This window comes from Equus asinus, chromosome 12, assembly GCF_041296235.1.
Source record: "Equus asinus isolate D_3611 breed Donkey chromosome 12, EquAss-T2T_v2, whole genome shotgun sequence".
Classification (NCBI taxonomy): domain Eukaryota; kingdom Metazoa; phylum Chordata; class Mammalia; order Perissodactyla; family Equidae; genus Equus; species Equus asinus.
The window spans coordinates 65,157,796-65,178,197 of NC_091801.1; the positions used below are offsets into that span (position 1 = coordinate 65,157,796).

A 20,402-nucleotide genomic window follows, 5' to 3' on the forward strand; every position below is an offset into this window, starting at 1 on the left:
TCCCACAAGACATCAGTGCACGTCATGCTCAAAACAGTGTCTGCCACAAAGCGAGTGCTCAATGAATGCTTGTTCCATGGAGCTGTTTTTTCCAGGCCGAGGTCATTGTAGGAGGTTCTAGAACCCATTTGCTTCTCTTTAAAAGAGCCTAGAAACACCAAGGATGGGGTATATAATTGGGGCTCAACTTCATTGCTCAACTAATTCAAAACAAAGCAGCTAGAGATATTGGCTGAAGGGGGTACCAGCAACTTTACAGTATTCCTGAATATGGGGAAAAGATAAGTTTTATGGACGTACTTATAATGGGAACATATTTAAAGATTCTGGAATTCCTCTATGCCATTTCTATTCAGGGTACCTAGCCCCCCAAAACAGAGAATTCTATGACAAATGACATTTACCATGGCGCCACAGGACAAGGATTCCATGTATACAAAACATTCATAGCAATGGTTCCCCCAACCAATTTAGTCAGAAGGAAAGAATAACTCCTTGTTTTGGCACTATGGTGACGGCAGCTTGTAAGGCATTCAACCTCCATCTGATGGATGATGTATCTTTTACTAGACGTGTTTTTGGATATGCATTTTTCTCAACAGGGAAATTAATAAGAACAAAAATGACAATAAACACCATAATTTATCGTATATATTGCACATGTGCCAGGCCTGTGGCTTCATTCTTCCAACAATCCTGTGAGTTAAGCACCTTAACCAAAGTCACACACATGCAGTAATCAGCAGAACTAGGGTACAATCAGGTCCGTTTATTATTAAGTCTACTATCTTAATCATTAGACTAGAGATCAGTGACACTCCCTTAGTTTAAAAAAAAAAAAAAACTGAAATAGCACAGTGAAACATTTCTTTTAGGAGCTTGGTGTTGTATCAAATCCTGAGAGTTTTTTCCCTCTCAGTCTCTGTCATTACTTGAATCCCTGATATTTACGTGGGCCTCTGGCCCCTGGAAAAAAAGACTACATTTTCCAGCCTCCCTTGCAGCTAGTATGGCCATGACTAAATTTTGGCTAATGTGGTATAAGCAGAAGTCGTGTATGCAGTTTCTGGGAATTGTTCTTAAAGGGAGGGGGCATATTAGTTTTCATCCATTCCTTCCTGCTGATATATGCATAATCATTATAAAATCATCAGTTGCTTAAAGATGGAGATGTGTTCTGAGAAATGCATCATTGTGCAAATATCATCAAGTGTACTTACACAAACCTGGATGATATAGCCTACTACACATCTAGGCTATATGATACAAAGTTTATGGGACCAACATTGCATATGCGGTTGGTGGTTGACCAAAATGTCATTATGCAGCACATGACAGTAGTTCTAACAGCCGTTTTGGAATGGAAGCCATGCTCAGCAATGCAATAGAAAGAAGGTGTCTAGATCACTTGCACCATGGAGCACTGGTGACCACCTACATCTTGAATGAGGGGTAGAAATACAGTTCTACTTGTTTAAGCTACTGCCTTTACTTCCTGTTTCCCACAGTCGGTTCTAATTCTAACCAATGTAAGAGACTTATCGTATCTTGTGTTTCATGACATCTTGTATTGGTTGCTTCTTTTTTTTTATTTTTGATTCTTTTTTATTGCAGTAACAGTGGTTTATAACATTATATAAATTTCAGGTGTACATTGTTATATATTTTGATTTCTGTGTAGATTACAACATATTCACCACCCAAAGACTAATTACAATCTATCACCACACTTTTTGCATTGTTGTTGAATGTCAGTTCTTTAAGTTAAACTGGTATTGGACATGCCAAGTACTATAGGTAGAAATGACTAAGATACAGTCTATCTTCAAGGAGGTTCCAATTTAAAAGAGTGGAGGAGACATGTCCATGAGACTACAATAAAGGAAATACCTGGTATGTGAGTAGAAAAGTTCTATGCACAGTGTATTTTTAGTATGTTTTGGCATCTTTATATCTGGTTTCCCTACATGGACGAGGGAGAGAGCATGGAAAGAGTATTCATTTTTCTGGGTTTTTTTAAATTCTTGCACACTAGCAGGTACACAATAGTTTGACCAATTGATAAATGTATTCTCCAATTGATCCATTGTACTTAAGTAAAACTAGAACTTTGGCTAGCTTCTTGTTGGAATCTGTAAGCCCTGTCTCATCTTCCTTCTGTGCAAAAGGAAGATAAAGTTTCCAAGAAGAGGAGGGCCAAACCCCATGCTCCCTTTCTCTGTAAGATAAAGAGCCAGAACCCCTTTCACTAGCTCTGTGCACAATATAAACTCAGGATTCCCTAGGAGAAATCCTGCAGGAGGGTTCTCAGGCACTTGGAGAATACAGATGTAGGTTCCAGTTCTTGGCGCTGCCTTTAATTCCCTGTGACCTTAGCAGATTGTCTCATCTTTCTGGGCCACAAGGTCCTTATTTAATAACAATGAATTAATTAATTATAACAAAATGGTTGAACTCAATGGCCACAAAGGTCTCCTTTAGCACCAATGCTCTGGTACTCTATGGGGAAACAAGCCCTAAATAAGGAGTTGGGAAATGCTGAATTCATTTGGGTTGAATCCTGGTTCTTCCACTAATGTACAGGATGACCTTAAGAAAGACATGCAATATCTGCTAACCTCGGGCTCTTCACCTGTAAGATAAGGGAGTTGAACAAGATGCCTTATAATAGCTCATAGAGTTCAACTATTCTATGAATGCTTTATGCAAAATTATTCTTTCTTGATGGAAAAAATCAAATTAATAACATCTTAAATTTAAAATCTATCAGTTGTACTGTTTAAAATAACCCCAATCTCATGTTCTATGCACAAAATAAGGACGGTTTTTTTAAAAAGTAACAAAATTGGCTCAGAGATGGAATTTTGCATTATCTTTCATTATTCCACACAGGCTCTTATAGGTCATGACTAAGGTCAGATACGAAAATGTCCTCTATGGAAACAGAAGTGCCTTTACAAGCATAGAGGTTCCTGTTGATAAGCACAACCAACAATCTTAACGTCATGTTGTTCCCCTTGATCCTAAGTCAAAATGTTTCCTCTTATCCAAGTCCAAATAATTCATCTATGTCCACTGGAAGAAAGGCATTCAGCATCATCTATTCCCTCTTTTAACACCTTTGAAATCCTCCCTTATAGTAAATTTCAGCCTAAGGCCAGCAAAGTATCATGTTTTTTCCTCTTTTAGAGCTTGGACAATGTGTACACATTTCCAGAGCAAGACATTCTACGTCAACTGTAGGCTGTAACTAAGGACTTAGTAAACAAAACAGTCAGGGCTGATTAACATAGCTTAGTGCCAAAAAATGGAAAAATTACTATCTTTATCAAACAATGAAATCCTGAGTTCACTGAAAATTTTAATGCTTTATATTTTTCAAGTTGGTTTTCAATTTGTCAGAAGAACATATATTTATTTACCTATTAAATGTAAACTTTAATAAAATAAACACCCCCAAGCTTCTCCTCTTCCCGAAGTGAGGTTGAAAGTTTGAAGCTTCATGTTATGGGCTAGTGCGTGCCCTCAAAATTCATACATTGAAGACCTAACCCCTAGTACCTCAGAATGTGACTGTATTTGGAGATAGGGCCTTTAAAAAGGTAATTAAGGTAAAAGGAGGTCATATGGGTGGGCCCTAATCCAAGATGACTGGTGTCCATATAAGAAGAAGACATTAGGACACAGACAACACACAGAGGAAAGATCACACAAAAACAGAGGAGATGGCGGCCATTTGCAAACCAAGTACAGAGGTCTCAGAAGGAACAACCCTGCTAACTTGGACTTGATCTTGGACTTCTAGCCACTAGAACCATAAGAAAATTAATTTTTGTTATATAAGCCATCCAGTCTGTGGTGCTTTGTTATGGCAGCCCTAACAAACTAATACACTTTGCACACACTGTCTCAGATTTACACAAATGGTGAGTCTCTGGGATCTCTCAGAGTTCAGCATATGGTCTTGAACATTATAAACAGTCCATTTGTATTTGTCAAATGAATGAATGAATGATTTTAAAAATAGAACCATCACTCACTTAGACTTCCCGTGCTTAATTCTCTGTGAAGTGAAAAATGGAAATGAAAAAACCAGCCCATTTTTCTTGTATCCTCCTCTCTCCCTTTCCCCTCAACCTCAGATCAACATTTCCATTTGAGTTCTTGTTCAGTTTGTGATGGGAACCAATATTATTACATTGCTTTTGTACGTGCCTAGATTCTTCCAGAATTAGATAGACTTCTACCCAAAAGTCAGGAATTAATTTTAGTCTCTTGTATATAGCCATAAAAGATGCTCGAATAGTGGAGGAAATTTAAGAATCAACATCCAAGGCCTAAGGAAACTGATCCACCTTGAGAGCTGAGGAACTGATAGAAAAAAAAAAAAAATCACCTGGTTATCTGGGGCTATTTTTGCCCATTCTGTATCTTCTCTTTAGGCTTTATTGAGTTGAAAATTTACTTGCACCCCTCCTTCTGGTCCATCCAAATTCAAAGAGTCTCAATTACAGAATTCCTTTTGAGGCATTCTCTTTCTACTTTGCATTTCAGCTATTTATGAGCACGTCTCTATGGGACTATGGAGCTACATGAGGCAGGGTCAATGTCACTTTAATCTTTGCACATAGGCCCTGCTCCACAAAGTGCTTAATACAGTTGCTGTTGAAATGAATGAATAAACATCTCCAAAATATGCCAACATTCATTGAACCAATTATTTATTAAGTGCATCATCGATGTAGGTACTGCGCCAGATATGGTGCTATGGAAGTGTCATCAAGGAGCTCCAGACCAAATGAAAATGCTGTGAGTGAATGGCAACAATATGATGTGAAGTTAGCCACAGTGTGTGTGAAGTATTCATGGGAACACAGCAAAATGAAAGATCAAACTATACTAGGGCAAGGGCTCCCATCTTTTTTCTCACCTATCCGAGCTATCCTTCAATTTCAGATACTCCTGTAATATTTGACTCATGAGAAAGAGCATGTATTCGTCTTGTAAATTTTTGTAAGTCCTGTTGTCTAAACTTTTTAAAAGCCCAGCTTGAGCTTTATCCCTTTGGGGAAATCTTTTCTGACAACACCAGGGTTATGTCATCTCTCTGCCTTTCTGACAGTCTTCACCATTCATTGAGCAATGACTCTAAGACCACCTAAAGAGATACTTCAATTATTCACTTGAACTTCTATTTGCATCATACATTGCTTGTATTTTGACACTTGCGTAGAGACTGCAAGTTTCTTGAAGGCAGGAACCATGTATACTCAGAAGAATGCTAGAAACTGAAGGAATTTAATGGTCATTTGAACCAACTCCATATTTCACAGGTGAGAAAACCCAGAGGCAAGTACATTGCCACTTGCCCATAAGAACATACAAAGTTAGTGAAAGAACAAAACTAAAATGCAAAGCCAAGATGCTTGGAAACAGGTATCAGGAGGCTGACATTCCTGACCTATTTTGCCAAGTGCCAACATCTTTTGTTACTGTTCTCTAACATCCTCTCTCTCTAGAACTTGGTCCCTATAAAATGAAATAAAGGACTATTTTGTCCCTAAGGAATAATTATCCTTCTGTATGTGTGTGTGTGCGCACGTGTGTGTGTGCACAAATCAAAGCACTCTAGAAAACTAGAAGCTCAGAGTTGCGTTAACTCCACAGACTTCGAAATCACATGGTCTAGCTTCAAATTAGAAGTCTTCCACTACTTCCCTTTTTTTCTTTTTAACTTTGGGCATCTCCAAGTCTCAGTTTCTTTATCTTTAAAATAAAAATTAGAGTACCTACGTCTTTTGATCTCTTACAAGATCAGACCTCTAAAGTGTTAGTATAAAGCCTGGCATAAAGTAAATGCTCAATACATTTACAACGATTATGAAATTAAATGCACAGCCTCTGATATGATCTTGATTTGCTTAACATGCAAAGTAGAGACAAAAACGCTAGTAAGAGAGCTCACGATACATAGTCATCATGTAAACTCTTCATATGCAGTCATACAATTCAAACTTCCGCATTCATATATTACTACTTTTCTTAGAAAAAAATTGTTTTAAAGATACAAAAATCCTTCCTTTTCAACCAGAAGTGAAGACCACCAGAGATGCCCCTTCACTTAGTTAAACTGGTTCTCTCATAAAATACCTCATGGCATTTCTTTCTGTTTGCAAGTTTGGAGGACAACCGTCAAGGTGAAAGTCACTGTTCATTGTGTCTAGTGCCCTTTCTACTCACATACAAAAACAGGAATCAATTAATTTCCTTCAGACACCAACTGAGTTAAGTCCGATTGGCAGCACTGAAGGTTTCTAAGGACTTTTTCTTGGTAAATGATGTCATTAAGAGCCTTGTGAGTTTCCTTCCTCCTTGGATATGTCTTTCTTAAAACCAGAACATTAAATTTACTGCTCTTTTTCTTTCCTGGTGGGTAAATAAAAATTTATGGTAAAAGTATGGAAAATAACCCCCATTATAGTTTTCCTTCAGCTCTGCCAAAACAAAACAAAACAAAACAAAAGGTCGCCACAGGACTTACGGAATATGCAAACCGGTGCTAGAAAATAGGAAAGGGATTTAGTGAGTTTCTGAGACACAGCAGACTGTGTTAACGCATCCTCATCTTTTCACCATGTACTGATGATCTTACAGGAAGCTGTAAAATGCCTTTTCTCTCCTCCTTGAATCTCCAAACAAAGCAATTCAGATATGCTCACAGTGGAATTCTACTGAACACAATTGGGATCAAAGGACGCACGTATTTGCACGTAAGTGTAATGTCTTTGTTAGTGTAGAATAAGGAGTGGGTATAAAGGCGATAAGAAAGGGCGTCTTCCCTCTGCTCCTGCCTCTCTATCCCAGCCAGCTGGTGCAGGCACTCCTCACATGGTGGAGAAGTAGTACCAGGCTGTGCTCTAGCAAAATGGTGAGGTCTAGTAGACGGATTTTGTCTTCAGAGGCAACCATGTAAGCAAATATATCATACATTTGGCTGCTTAAAACTGCATGTAGTTAACCCCCAGGGTCACTTCGCCAGGGAGGGATTCTCAAACAAAACTGTGATCAAATAGCCCCAACTGTTTAGCAGATTCCTAGATATTGTTCCTGAGAGATTGATTTGGGAGCACAGAAATCTGAACTTTATTTTATTTTTTTGCTGAGGAAGATTAGCCCTGAGCTATCATCTGTGCCAATATTCCTCCACTTTTTTATATGTGGATTACCATCACAGCATGGATGATGAATGGTGTAGGTCGGTGCCCGGGATCTGAACCAGCGAACCCAGGCAGCCGAAGCAGAGCATGCCAAACTTAACCACTACACCATGGGGCCGGTCCCTGAATTTTTAATAAGCAATTCAGGTGGAATTATGATGTAGGTGCTCAGACCATACTTAGTGAAAGACTTCCCCGGATGGTGTGTCAGTCTTTACATCCTGCTATTTCAAAACCCATGAGCCCCATGTCCTCATCCTCCCCCTCAGCTCACTGTCTTGCTGGAAACCAGCAATCTGACACAGCAAAGGAGGTAATAACTAGAAAACTTTCCTATCCCAGAAATGTATTTTTATTTTAAAGAGGAAAAGGGAAGGAGATGGCTGGTTTAGAAAAAATACCTTCACGTCAAGGAAAGGTGGAGACCTGAGGCAATTAGGAGCATTTGGGCAGGTGAGGAAGGCCTTGGGCAGAGCTCAGCAGTGACGGAGGCACTGCTCACAGCCCCGGCAGACGGAACAGATGAACACAGAAAGCCCAAGCCCGTGTCTCTCCGTGGAGCTGGGGCTGTGGATCCGCCAGGCAGTCTGGGTTTCAGCAACTCAGAGGGAGCCACTGTACCTGGCCCTTTGGCATCTCTACCTGTCTGTCTGAGAATCTCAAACTTCCCTTTCCCTAATTCTTAAAGTTTGTCAGGAGACTTCAGCCCACCCTGAAGTTGTCTCCCATCCTATATTCTACTTGAGGAAGCTGTGAATTGAGCCTGATTTCTTTGGCATCGCTAGTTACTGGTTTCCTTCGTAGCTGTTTTTTATTTTGCACTTTTCCAATGCAGAATATCATTGATCACTGGCAAGTGAAAAGAGTGATACCCTCAGTTCTCTGTTGGACTTGCCTCCTAGCACTTGCCATGTGTTGGGAAAACTCCTACACATTGCTCCCCCTGAACCGAAGACACCTAACAGATGCATGGTGATTCGGCCTGTACAAATGTGATTCACTATTTTTGCTCATCAAAGCCACTAAGAGAGTAGAGGATGACGATCTGGGGTTCAGAGCACCCACTAATCTCTAGACATTGGACTAAGTGATCAACACCCATCATGCAGTTTAAATCTCCTAACAGCCTCGCACTGGGTAGGAGATGTTAGGCCCATTTAACAGCTGAAGAAAGAGACCTTCAGAGAGATTTAAGTGAGTTGATGCAGTCACACACCTGGAAAGTGCAGCTGGAATTTGTCCTTCGGACTTCAATGCCTAGACTCTTACCATTACACCATGTTGTCTCCGTCCCCTAAGCACATTAAACATTATTTAATTAGAAGTGACCAATGTGCAAATATTAACATCCTGAACTGATGGAGTGGATACTGTATAAAAGCAAGTCCTTTTAGGTACGGAAAACTCACACTTATGGATACGTCAGGGACAGCATTTCCCCAGAATTGTGAATATAATTTAATCAAAACCATACTATCCCCAAACAGCCAACAGATATTCAAGAAGTGTTTAACACTCTGGAGAAGGGTATACCGCAACATAAAACCCATCCAGGGGCCAGCCCAGTGGCACAGTGGTTAAGTTCCCACGTTCTGCTTCGGCGGCCCAGGGTTCGCCGGTGCGGATCCCGGGTGCGGACATGGCAGCGCTTGGCAAGCCATGCTGTGGTAGGCGTCCCACATGTAAAGTAGAGGAAGATGGGCATGGATGTTAGCTCAGGGCCAGTCTTCCTCAGCAAAAAGAGGAGTATTGGCAGCAGATGTTAGCTCAGGGCTGATCTTACCAAAAAAAAAAAAAAACCCATGCAGGCAACATGCTTAAAGCTGCCTTTGCAAACTTCATTATCTGTTTACCCAGAGACAAGATGGCTTTTTAACTCCAGGGCATTAGTTCAAATCTGTTCTAGATTTGAAGGATGGAAAATTGTTCCCTCCTGACAGCCATCCAGCAGTCCACGCTCATTCTTGGTAAATTGGTGCTCCCAGGAGGCAGAGTTGCCTATGCACAGACTCTGGACGCCACTGGCCCCTGCCGAACCACAGGGCAGAGTTGGGAGAAACCTGAGGAAAAGATCAACTTCCTTTAAAAACATTCCCTAAAGGGACTCCACGCTTACGGCAAAACAGATGCTCCCAGGAAACATCAGGCTAAAGGGAAGCTTGTGTCCTGCCTCAAATCATCCCTTAATTCAAATCATCCGCTTCCCAGGTCTCCTCTTTTCCCAGTCTTCTTTTTTATGTCTTAGAAGCAGCATGCGCACACGTGCACGCACACAGAGTCACCGAAAGGCTGGTGGTAGACGTCCTCAACATGAAATCTCAGGTCACTGGGGAACCTTCCAGCTTTGCCCCAAACTAGTTGTGTGCGACCCTGTCCAACAATAATACAAACAGCCACATTTATGGAGCACTTAACGTGCCAGGCCCAGGGCCAAGTGCTTCCTGTGGATGTGTAGACAAGGAGACAGAGGCTTACAGAAGTCATTATTTCCAAGATCATGCGTCAACAAACAGGAGTCCTAGGATACCAACCAAGTCAGTCTGACTCTAAAATCCACAAACTACACAAACTTCCAAGTCATGGCAGCTCTAGGAGACTCATCTGAAAACGGAGTGAGTGGGACCAATTTGAGATTCCAGAAGGTCAAAAAAGAGCCCACAGGCATTGTGGGATGTTTTTATTTGTTTGACTTATTGTCATTATTTGCTAGAATTTTCTTTAAATTTTGAACTTGAATGCCTTTTGTTGGGACATGCACACTTCCGGTCATCCGGGACCCATCTGTCTTCCCACTTCAGGCTCTGGTCTTTGCCTGCTGCCCACTTGTCTTCTGAAGGCATTTCAGTTTTCAACCCCTAAATGCTCTACAAATATTTCTTTAGCTTGACCATTCTATGATCTCTACATGGCTGACCGTTATACAGCCATGAAAGCAGGGTGGGTGTAAAGTAAAAACTAGTAAAGCCAGAGTGAGAGGCATTGAAATTGATTGATGGCTATGTGATGAGATACTAAATTTGGGCTTATGTGAGGAATGGCAAATATTATTCATCTGAAGTGCCAATTCTGATCTGTTATTAGTAGATGAGAGGAATACTGTGTTGAGAAGGACTCTGAGGCTGCCCCTTGACACAACAGAGAAGAGTGCCAAGATTGACTCGCGAATTCTTTTTAGCCACAGACCACTTTCCTTGAACCAAAGCTTTTAAAGACCCCATTAATCAAACAGAAGAAAGTGGAGTTGCTCAGGCTGAAGCAGTGATGAGGAGCCTGAAGCACTGCCCCACTGGTTTCCCTTAATTCCTGTAATTACTGAAATGTTACCTTCATAGAGATCCTATGGCTCCTTAGAGAAAAATTCAAAAATTATTGACAGAGATGTTCTCCAAGGTTCTTTTGTACTCTAACATACTTTGATTCCTTGAGACATCAAGAGCCTTTGTAGATAATCAGAAGCATCACAAAGGAAAATGGAAGCTTTTGCTTAAATTCATTTAATCCCTTAACACAGTGGCAAAATGACCTCAGGCAAAGACAGGCTTCCATTTCTATCATTTCACAGATGTTTATCTGGCAAGCCAGACCACCTCCATCTTGTCCCCTGTGGTCCAAGCTACCATCATCTCTCACCTGGATTACTGCACCTATCTCCTAGCTGGCCTCTCTGTTCATTCGTCCCCTAGTCTATCCTCCACATACACAGAGAGTGACCTTTTAATATTAGACCAATTCATTTCTCCACTCAAACCCTACAATGACTTCACATTTTACTCAGAATAAATTTTCAAGTTCTTATCACAATTGCAAGTTCCTACATGTGCTCTCCAATGCCATCTTCACCCATTCTTTCCTCACTATGTTCTAGAGCAATGGTTCTCGAAGTGTGGCTCCTGATACCTTTTCAGGGGTCTGGAGGTCAAAATTACTTTTATTCCAAAACAAAGCTGCAAAGAGCCTGGATAGCTCAGTTGGCAGAGCATCAGATTTTTAATCTGAGGGTCCAGGGTTCAAGTCCTTGTTCAGGCATTTGCCTTTTCTCTTCGGGGCCAGCCCCCTGGCTGAGTGGTTAAGTTCACACACTTCACTTCAGCGGCCCAGGGTTTCGCTGGTTCAGATCCTGGGCAGGGACATGGCACCACTCGGCAGGCCATGCTGAGGTGGCATCCCACATGCCACAACTAGAACGACCCACAACTAAAAATATACAACTATGTACCAGGGGGCTTTGGGGAGAAAAAGGAAAAATAAAATCTTAAAAAAAAATATGAAGATGTTGTTTTCATGTCCACTTTCTCATGGGGGTACAGAGAACAAATAGTTTATTGATATAGTTTCAGATTCCACATTGCAAGTATCCTTTAAAAGACAACCACTCGTCGAGTTTTAATGCAGTATCAAAGAATAACCACAGGGGCCGGCCTGGTGGTGCAGTGGTTAAGCACATACGTTTGCTTTGGTGGCCCCAGATTCACCGGTTCGGATCCCGGTGGACATGGCATTGCTTGGCAAGTCATGTTGTGGCAGGCATCCCACATATAAAGTAGAGGAAGATGAGCATGGATGTTAGCTCAGGGCCAGTCTTCCTCAGCAAACAGAGGAGGATTGGCGGTAGTTAGCTGAGGGCTAATCTTCCTCAAAAAAAAAAAAAAAAAAAACAGAATAACCAGAAATATCTGAAAAGGCTATTAAAATACTCTTTTATTTTCCAAGCACATATCTGTGTGAGGCCAGATTTCCTTCATATACTAAAACCAAAACAACATACTACAACAGATTGGATGCAGAAGCAGCTATGAGAATCCAGCTGTCCTCTAGCAAGCCAGACAATGAAGAAATTTGCAAAAATGCAAAAGCAATGTTACTTGTCTCATTAAATTTTTTGTTTGTTTTGGAAAATACAGTTACTTTTCATAAAAATATTACTTAATATTAACATGTGATGTTTATTATTGTAATTTTAAGTGAATCAATAAATATTTTTAAATTTTCTCCATTTTAGCTTCTCATATGACAAATATAGATAGAATCCAAATAACCAAAGCTTTTGGGGATCCTTACTAATTTTTAGGAGTGTCAAGGAGTCCTGAAACCAAAAAGTTTGAGAACCACTGCTCTAAACTCATTGGCCTTCTCGCCGTTCCTTCCTATGCCCAAGACAGATTTAGTCTAAGGAACTGGCTCACGTGATTATGGAGCCTGAGAAGTCCAAGATACGCAGTCTGCAAGCTGGAGACCCAGGAGAGCTGATGGTGTACATTCCAGTCTGAGTCCAAAGGGAGCAAAAAACTTATGTCCCAGCTAGAAGACAACCAGGCAGAGAGGGAGAATTCTTTCTTACTCAGCCTTTTATTCCATTCAGGTCTTCAACAGATTGGATGAGGCCCACCCACATGAGGGAGGGCAGTCTGCTTTACTCAGTCTACCATTCAAATGTTAATCTCATCCAGAAACACTGTGACGGTTCGCAGACACACACAGACATGACGTTTAACCAAACATCTGGGCATCCTGTGGCCCAGTCACGTTGACATACAAAATTAACCATCACACCTTCCATTTATTTAGGTTACTGCTCAAATATTATTTTATCAGAGAGAGGTTCCTGTACCATGCTATATAAAATAATATTAGCGCTCCCATATCCTCTCTGTCTCCTCAAGCAGATTTCAGTTTTCTTAGCAGGTATCACCATTTATAAATTATATATCTATTCTTTTGTTTCTTCTCTCCCCCAACTAAAACATAAGCTTATTAGACTATCGAATACTTTAGTGCCCTGTGGATCCCCAGTGCCTAGAACGGCACATGGTAGGTCTCTAGAAATATTTGTTGACTAAATGAGTAAATACATCACCCTAAACTCAAGACCATAATTAAGATTTGAGGAAGGAAAGTTATTAGGGAGAAAGTATTGAATTGCTGTAAAGCAGTTTGTGATATGTATGTGTCCAACATAGTGCTTTAAGCAAGGCAGACATTTATTTCTTGTTCACCTAAAAGTTTGGAACTGGGACATCCAGGGAAGGTCTGGCAGCTCTGCTTTACAAAGTCCTCAGGGATTCTACGGTTTGGTCCTTACTTCTTGGTCCAATATGGCAAGTAAAGAGCCAACTATCATATCTTCATTCCAAATGAAAGGAAGGAAAAAACTAAGAAGAGAAGCAAGGCCAAGGACACACAACGCTATTTTTAAAGAAAGATTTCCAGAAGCTGTCACACAACAATCCTACACACATTCACTTGCCAGATTGAGACAGATGGCCACACCTGGTTGCAAGAGCGTCTGAGAAATGCGCCTTTTCTTCTGGGTGGACACATACATAGCTAAAACATTGGGGTGGTTACTTAAAGAGAAAGGGAAGAATAGATATTGAGGGACCATTAGCAGTCTCTGCTACAGGTAGCTATTGTTTTAGTCTGCCCTGTCCTTCTGGTAAAGGAACTCCTTTTCCATCAAGAAAATCTCCCTCACCCTACACTATTTCTCAGAGTCCTGATGATGTGGTCTACATAGTACTTCCTCTGCCAGAGGTAGGAATGAGACTCAGGCTGAGGGAGTCATCATACTCTATCCTCTTGGCCCATCGATTGGCCCAGAGAGGAGCACATGACCCAAGCAAACATGGCCAGACAGAACTTCCCTGAGATTTATATATAAATGGTGGAAAAGAAAAGTTTTTTTGCCCTGAGGTTGCTAAGCTGGGAATTAGTGAATCTGGGGCCACTGACGTCCATTTTATCTCAGCTTGTAATAAGTCCTATCTGCAATAGAAGGAAATGAAGCCAACACACAAGCAAGAAAGTCCATAGTGCAGAGAGATGGCAGCATTTGAGTTCTTTGCCCCAAGTGTGCCTGAAGCTTGATGTTTCAGCTCCCGTTTTCCCTTAAGTTGTTTTTGTTGGATATCTGTCCCTTCATTTGAAATTCCTGATAAAAATGCATATCTTTAGCATCATTTCTAAAACATGTCCTAACATGTTATTTACTATTTAATAAACAATTTCTGATGTGAAAAGGAGAGAAAGTATATGTTTTCACCTCAAACACATTTTTGAAGTCTGGGTTGCCTCCTTTCAAAAGCCCCCCTCCCCCCCCGCCCCCCCCCCCCCCCCCACCACCAAGCTCTTCTTTCCACTCCCCTGCCCACGATTGCCCGCTTGGTACCCTCCTTTTTGCCACAGAGCACCCATCTGGCACAATACTTACCACATTGTATTGAAATTACTTGTTTCTAGAACAACCTGTCCCTTGAGATGACAATTCCCTTGAGGACAAGGGGCTATCCTGTCTTATTCACCTTCAAATCTTCATATGCCAGGCACTTACCTCATTACTGGGTATATAGTAATGATATTAAACCTAGTGTTGCAAATATGTACCCACCACTTTTTATCACCACCTCGTGTCAGAGGGTCTAAATTACTCCTCCACTTCCTTTGGCATATATCAGTCAAATAAATCAAGTCCCCTTGGAAGTGAAAACTACAAAACTAAAGTAATAAACTACAGCACACTCACTGTTCAGCTACCTCAGAATAAAATTCTCAAAAATGGAATTGTTGAAAGATTTCTAAAGCAAAACCACCCCCTAAAAGCAAACCAATGCCTTTAATTTTAAATAAATCTCAACAAAGATCAAATCATAGGAATATACGTTGGCAGATAAAGCGTGATTTGTAATTGTGAAATCCATAGTGCATCAAAGGATTTTTTAAAATTCTGGTTCATTTTTGGATAAAAATGGTTCGAGGACAATAAATTTCTCTCCTTGGTGAAAAGGAAGGTCTGGTGGAATCACAGAGTCTAAGCAACCAAGGATTCCAACTGGCTGCATTTTGGTATCAAAAAATAAGATTGCATTCTGGTGTACAAGCAGATATTAAATCAAATAGGACTTTTTCCAGTTTGCAAAGAGAAAAACATGCAATTTAAAACATTGCAAGCGGGTGAACATTTACAAGTACTATAGGGGAATATTTTTGCATTTCCTCAACTCCCTAGTATTTATCATCCTCCCTCCCACTCCTCAACTTTCTTTGGATATTTGTGAAATTCCCAGTCCCACTGAGTCTCTAACGAAACCATTCCACTTTCTATATTACTAAACTTCTTTCTTCCCTAGTTTATGATTCCACTTCTTGACACCGCCTTCTCTATAACTGCCTCTGCCATCTGACAAGCATGTTTCTCTTAGCAGCCCCATCTCCACCACCTTTAATAATGACTTTATTGAGATATATTCACATACCATACAACTCACCCATTTAAAGTGTGAGATTCAATGGCTTTTAGTATATTCAAAGAGTTGTGCGACCATCACCACCATCAATTTTGAACATTTTCATGATTCCAAAAAAAAACCCCTGTGCCCATTAGCAGTAACTCCTCATCTCCCCAGCCCCAACAAAGCCTGGGGCAACCACTAATCAATTTTCTCTCTATATAGATTTGCCTCTTCTGGACATTTAATTTAAATGGAATCACACAATATGTGGTCTCTTATAACTGGCCTCTTTTACTTAGCATAATGTTTTCAATACTTTTTATTTCCATAATGTTGATAGTAAAACCTCCTCTTTCATTTCTGATTTTAGTAATTTGAGTCTCTTTTTTTTTCTTGGTCAATCTAGCTAAAGATTTGTCAATTTTGCTGACCTTTTCAAAAAATCAACTTTTGATTTTGTCAATTTTCTCTATTGTTTTTCTATTTTCCACTTCAATAATTTATGCTCCAATCTTTATTATTTCCTTCCTTATACTTGATTTAGGTTTAGTTCTTCTTTCTTCAGTGTCTTAAGTAAGAAGGTAAGGTTACTGATTTGAGATATTTCCTCTTTTTTATGTAGTCACTTACAGATATAACTTTTTGTCTAAGCAATGTTTAGCTGTATCCCTTAAGTTTTGGTATATGAGTCTCCATTTTCATTTATCTCACAGTATTTTCTGATTTTCCTTGTGATTTCTTCTTTGACCCATTGGTTATTTACAGTTTGTTATTTAATTTGTGAATTTTCCCAATTTCTTTCTATAATTTCTAATTTGATTCCACTACGTTCAAAGAACATACTTTGTATAATTTCCATCCTTGTAAATTTATTGAGCCTGTTTTATGGTCTAACATATGGTCTATCCTGGAGAATGTTCCATGTGTACTTGAGAAGAATGTGCATTCTGCTTTTGTCAAGTAGAGTGTTCTATGGATGTCTGTTGGATCTAGACGATTTATAGCATTGTTCAATCCTTTTATTTATAGTCATGCACTACATAACAAGGTTTCTGCCGAGGACAGACTACATACACAACGGTGATCCCATCAGATTAGTACCACATAGCCTGGATACGTAGTAGGCTATACCATCTAGGTTTGTGTAAGTTCACTCTATGATGTTCACAAAACGACAAAATTGCCTAACAATGCATTTCTCAGCATGCATCCTCGTTAAGTGATGCATGATTGTACTTACTGATCTTCTGCCTAGTGGTTCTATGCATTATTGAAAGTGAGGCATTTAGATCTCCAACAGCTATTGTTGAATTGTCTTTCTCCTTTCAGTTCTGTCCGTTTTTGCTTCATGTATTTTGGGGCTGTGGTTAGGTACATACATGTTTGTAATTGCTATATCTTCCAGATGGGCTGAATCTTTCATCGTTATAAACTATCCCTCTTTATCTCTAGTAACAGAATTTTGTTTTAATGTCTCTTTGCATAATATTAGTATAGACCCTCTAGCTTTTTTATCATTGCTATTTGCATGATGGATCTTTATCCATCCTTTTATTTTCAACCTATTTCTATCTTTGAATCTAAACTGTCTCCTGAAGACAGCATATAGTCAGATCTTTTTTTTTAATCCAGTCTGACATCTCTGCCTCTTGATTGAATTGTTTAAACGATTCACATTTAATTTATTATTGATACAGCTGGATTTACATTTGCCTTTTTACTTTGTGTTTTCAATATGTCTCATGTCTTTTTTGTTTCTTTATTCCTCCTTTATGGCTTTCTTTTGCTTTAGGTGTATATTTTCTGGTGTAACATTTTATTTCCTTTAATAGTTTTTTCACTATATTTTTATGAGTTATTTTCTTAGTGCTTGCTCTAGGGTTTACTATATACACCTTAACATCAAAACCTAGTTAGATTTATACTAAGTTAACTTTGGTGAGATATAGAAACATTACTCCCACATATATCTATTTCTTCTTCCTTCTTTTTGTGCTATTGTTGTTATACATATTACACCTATATATATCACAAACCCAATAATACATTGTTATAAATATTACATAATATAATTTTATGTCTATTAAAGAAGCTGAGAAAAGGAGAGAAAGTACATATTTATACAGTTTGTTATATTAACATTCTTATTTACCATTTCTGGTCTTCTTCATTTGCTCCTGTGGGTTCAAATTACCATCTGGTGTCAATTCCTTACTTCATACAGCTCTGTTCCCACCCACTTACACTGTGCTATTATGTCAGATCTATTGTATTTCTATATGTTTTAGGCTCAAGAGTACAATTATATACATATTGTTTTATACAATTGCTTTTTAAATCAGTGAAGAGTTGAAACGAGGAGAAATATGCATTAATATTGTCTTTTATAATTACATAATTCCCTTTACGAGTGCTCTTTGATTTTTTGTGAGAGGTCACATTACCATTGCAGCCCCTTGCTTTCAGCCTGGAGACTCTCCTTTATTACTTCTAGTAAGGTGAGTCTGCAAGGAAAAATTCTCTCAGTTTTTATTTATCTGGAAATGTCTTTATTTTGCCTTCCTTTGTGAAAGACAGCTTAGCTGGACATAAGATTCTTGGTTGACAGGGTTTTTTTCCCTTCAACATTCCAAATATGTTATTCCACTGCCTTCTGCCTTCTTTCCTCAATTGTTTCTATGGAAAAGTTAGATATTAGTCTTAGTGGGATTCCTTTACATGTGATGAATCCTTTTTCTCCTGCTGCTTTCAAAATTTTCTCTTTGCCTTTGTATTTCAATACTTTTACTGCGATGGGTCTCCCTGTGGATCTGTTTGTGTCTATCCTGCTTACAATTCATCAAATTTCTGAGATGTGTAAATCGATTTTCATCAAATTTGGGATGTTTTCAGCCATTACTTCTTTTGGTATTATTTTCTGCTCCTTTCTCTCTCTCTCTCCTTCTGGTACTCCAACTACATGTATGTTGGTATGCATAATGGTGTTTCGCATTTCTCTGAGGCTCTTTTCATTTCCCTTCATTCGTTTTGTTTTCTGTCCTTTGGATTGCAAAGTCTCTATCAGTCTAACTTCCAATTCACTGATTCTTCCAAACTTCTTGGCCCCTCTAGTAAATTTTTCATTTCAGATATACTTTTCAACTTCAGAGTTTCCACGTGGTTATTTTTATAATTTCTCTCTCCTTATTGTAATTCTTTGTTTGATGAGATATCTTCATCATAGCTTTCTTTACTTCCTTAAGTATGGTCTCTTTAGTTCTTTGAACATATTTATAAAGGCTGCTTTAAAGTCTTCGTCTGTTAAATTTGACATCTAGCCTCCCTCACGGTTTCTAATGCCTGCTTTTCTTCTGTGTGTGAGTTACACTTTCCTATTTCTCTGCATGTCTTGTCTTTTTTTTAAATAGGACATTTTAGGTAATATGTAGCAGCAACTCTGGACACTGATTTCTCTCCTCTCTTCCTGGGCCTTTGAGTATGTGCATACGTGCTTATTTACCTCTTTAGTGACTTGGCTATATGATTTTAAAGAAATCTAATTCCCCTATCCTATCCCTCATAGTATGAAGCTTTGGCATATACACAATTATTCTGAATGTTAGTGGTTTTTGTAGGACTCTCTTTGACCTCCTTCCTTGATCTCTCTGTTGCCTGTTTCTTTTGTACCACACTCAGCTGGTAGGCTCCACTAATTGTCTGTGATTGTTCTATTCTTTTTGACAATGCCATGGGACATAAATTGCTCCTCAGATTGATCTAATTAAACTCAGGCAGGGGTAGTTTTTGAGGCCAATCTCTGAGGCATTTTCCTCACAGGGCAGCTCTTAGCAGCTGTCTCTTTTCCTGATTCTCGCTAAGAAACTAGTTGGCCCAAAGTTTAGCTTGACGCTCTCAGAGCTACCAGCTTGTCTTAATTTCTTAACACCAAACCTCCACTGTTTTAGAGAGTGCCCTTAGGCTTGAACTTCCCCTTACTCTGTTTTAAATAGAGTCAGTTCCTTTGTGGGAGAGCTTCAGAGCTCTCTGTTCTTATTGGCTGCATCTCCCCCACTGGGCAAAATCTCTGAGCCACTGATCCAGGTGCTGAACAGTAACAGTGGCATGCTTCTCTTGGAGCAATACCTTGGCTTTATGAACAGAGACCTGGGGAGGGGTAGTAGCCTCTGGCCTTCTCTGGGTGCCTCTCCTGGCATGGTATCTTCACCCTATGAGTTAGCTGGGGCAAGGATGATCAGGGCCCCATTATTCTCAGACTGCCACACTTGGGGTAGAGCCTCCATCCTATGAGTGAGAGCTGGATAAAGGAGGGGAGTACCCAAACTCGTGGCTGCATTCACCAGGAACATAGCCTCTATAACTAAAAGTTGGAGGGGATCAGAAATATTGACTTGTTCCTCCTGGTGAAATACTGTATCCCTTAATTGGGAACTAAGGCGAATGGGAACTCTGCCTTTTTGGCCACACCTGCCTGGAGTGGAGCTTCCATCAAGCTCAGCTATGGGGGACAGAGAGAGTGGGAGAAGGTCATACTTCAAGTGCCACTGACTCTTACTGGTCTTATATATTTAGTAGATTTTGCTGAATAAATATTTCTTCGTTTGCTTCATGCTCTTACGATAATTTCCAGAGACTTTAAATGGTTGTGGGTTTTTTTTTTTGTTTTTATCATTTTCACCAGTTATGGTTGTTTTACTGGAGAATGGATCTGCAGATCTCTTCACACCTTTCCAGAAGTTTTAGCCCCTTTTAAAAAATAGAATCCCATAAGTTAATATTATAATTGCTAGTTTTGTTGCCATTGTTCTTGACTGTTTGTTTCATTTTTAAGTTGCAACAATAATTGCTACTAAGAGTGATGTTATTTTTTTTTAATCAAGTTGACTCCTCTCAAATAAACAAACATATATGCAAATCCAAAAACAGAAATGGGGGAGAGGGAAACTAGTGGGAGCAACATTTT

The 20,402-nt window shown here is 39.6% G+C and overlaps 1 non-coding gene across 1 annotated transcript; it reads left to right on the forward strand.

Annotated features, from left to right (window-relative positions):
- The first annotated feature begins 11,170 nt into the window (after window positions 1–11,170).
- TRNAK-UUU (transfer RNA lysine (anticodon UUU)) lies at window positions 11,171–11,243 on the forward strand. Its single transcript has one exon. It is a non-coding gene; the product is annotated as a tRNA-Lys (tRNA).
- Window positions 11,244–20,402: the final 9,159 nt, after the last annotated feature.